This window comes from Trachemys scripta, chromosome 6 (genome assembly GCF_013100865.1).
Source record: "Trachemys scripta elegans isolate TJP31775 chromosome 6, CAS_Tse_1.0, whole genome shotgun sequence".
Lineage (NCBI taxonomy): Eukaryota > Metazoa > Chordata > Testudines > Emydidae > Trachemys > Trachemys scripta.
In genome coordinates this window covers 13,386,142-13,388,854 of record NC_048303.1, presented here as the reverse complement: position 1 = coordinate 13,388,854, position 2,713 = coordinate 13,386,142, and the positions used below count along the sequence as shown (strand labels likewise).

Below are 2,713 nucleotides of genomic sequence, written 5' to 3'. Positions count from 1 at the left end.
GGCTAGCTTGATTATCACTTCAAAAGTTTTTTTTCTCTTAATTAATTGGCCTCTCAGAGTTGGTAAGACAACTCCCACCTGTTTATGCTCTCTGTATGTGTGTATATATATCTCCTCATTATATGTTCCATTCTATATGCATCCGAAGAAGTGGGCTGTAGTCCACGAAAGCTTATGCTCTAATAAATTTGTTAGTCTCTAAGGTGCCACAAGTACTCCTGTTCTTCTTTTTTTAAAAAAAATTAATGGTGATTAAAAAAAATTAATCACGATTAATTGCACTGTTAAACAATAGACTACCAATTGAAATGTATTAACTATTTTTGGATGTTTTTCTACGTTTTCAAATATATTGTTTTCAATTACAAGACAGGATACAAAGTGTACAGTGCTCACTTTTTATATTTTTTATAACAAATATTTGCACTGTAAAAATTATAAACAAAAGAAATAATATTTTTCCATTCACCTCATACAAGTACTATAGTGCAGTCTTTTATCATGAAAGTGCAACTTACAAATGTAGATTTTTGTTTGTTTGTTTTTGAGTGCAGTTATGTAACAGTGTAAAACTTCAGAGCCTACAGGTCCACTCAGTCCTTCTTGTTCAGCCAATCACTCAGACAGACAAGTTTGTTTACATTTACAGGAGATAATGCTGCCCACTTTTTATTTACAATGTCACCTGAAAGTGAGAACCGGTATTTGCGTGGCACTGTTCTAGTCCATATTGCAAGATATTTACATGCTAGGTATGCTAAACATTCATATGCCCCTTCATGCTTCAGCCACCATTCCAGAGGACATGCTTCCATACTGATGATGCTCGTTTAAAAAAATGTGTTAGTTAAATTTGTGACTGAACTACTTGGGAGAGAATTGTATGTCTCCTGCTCTGTTTTACCTGCATTCTGCTATATATTTCATGTTATAGCAGTCTCAGATGATGACCCAGCACATGTTCTTTTTAAGAACACTTTCACTGCAGATTTGACAAAACGCAAAGTACTAATGTGAGATTTCTAAACATAGCAAAAGCATTCAACCCAAAGTTTAAGACTCTGAAATGCCTTCCAAAATCTGAGAGGGACGAGGTGTGGAGCATGGTTTCAGAAGTCTTAAAAGAGCAACATTCTGATGCGGAAACTACAGAACCTGTACCACCAAGAAAGAAAATCAAACTTCTGCTGGTGGCATCTGACTCAAATGATGAAAACGAACATATATCGGTCTGCACTGCTTTGGATCGTTATTGAGCAGAAACCGTCATCAGCATGGATGCATGTCCTCTGGAATGCTGGTTCAAGCATGAAGGGACATATGAATCTTATTTAGATGCCAGATGCGCTAATCTTGCGACGCCGGCTACAGCAGTGTTCTGCTAATGCCTGTTCTTGCTTTCAGGTGACATTGTAAACAAGAAACAGACAGCATTATCTCCTGCAAATGTAAACAAACTTGTTTGAGAGATTGGCTGAGCGAGAAATAGGACTGAGTGGACTTTGTTTTATTTTTGAATGCAGTTATTCTTTGTACGACATTCTACATTTGTAAGTTCAACTTTCATGATAGAGATTGCACTACAGTACTTGTGTTAAGTAAATTGAAAAATACTATTGTTTTTTACAGTGCAAATATTTGTAATAAAAATAAAGTGAGCACTATATACACTTTGTATTCTGTGTAATTGAAATCCATATATTTGAAAATGTAGAAAATATCCCAAAATTAATTGATATTGTGTTATAGTGTAACAGTGCGATTAATCATGATTAATTTTTTTTTATTGTGCAATTAATCACAGTTAATTGTTTTAATCGCTTTACAGCCCTAATAATAATAATAATTTTAGGACCTGATCTGTAAGGACTCATGCACGTAAGTAACTGTACTCATTTGAGAAGTGCCACTAAAGACAGTAAAGTTTATCAGATGAATAACTTTTTGCAGGATCAATAGAGTACAGAAATTTAAAAACAAAAAATCCAAAAAATGTGTAACTCAAGTATCATGTATCTGAAATATGAAAAGAATCCTCTGGATTTGTCAGGATATTGAGGGCAAATCTGTCTCAGGCAGTTCTATATCCAGTCTCCTGGGTATATTGGTATTTTTAAATTTGTTTATAAAAGAATTTGTCTACCTAGCAGACTGGAATGGCTCATTTTGAAGCCTTTCAGTATAGGACATAAGTACGTGACCAGGTCATGACATTTTTCCCAAGAAAAGTACTACCAATTCTCAAGAATAACTTACGGTGCCTGATCAGTCACGTTTTTGGTTTTTTTTTGTTTTTTTTTTTTCTAGCTATAATACCATAATCCACACCAATCTTCTTTGCATAGTGGTCAAACTAGTCCTCTATAAGGTGATTTTATTTTTAATTTACCGAATGAGGTGTTAGGGACTATAGACATCGCATCCCTTACCCCCAGAGCCCAGCCATGGGGCACCCCCCAGCCCAGACACCCACATCCCCTAAAGCCCAGGAATCCAGAGAGAGAGAGAGGAACAGCCTGATGCTGAGTCCCAGGCTTGTATGGAGTTTCCTGTATGCTGCCTCCTTTCTTCAGGACGAACCGCAGCTGCCCAGAACTCTCCAGTCCTCTTTCTCCCTCCTTCTCTCATTCTCTCATTTCTCTCCTCCCCCGCCCCACCCCCCCCCCCCCCCCCCCCCCCCCCCCCCCCCCCCCCCCCCCGCCCCCCCCTACAC

At 37.7% G+C, this 2,713-nt stretch overlaps 1 protein-coding gene across 1 annotated transcript in view; it reads left to right on the top strand.

The window, feature by feature from the left end:
- ACAA2 (acetyl-CoA acyltransferase 2) overlaps positions 1 to 2,713 on the top strand; it is a 26,677-nt gene that overhangs the window by 16,887 nt on the left and 7,077 nt on the right. The gene's annotated exons all lie outside the window — the stretch shown is intronic.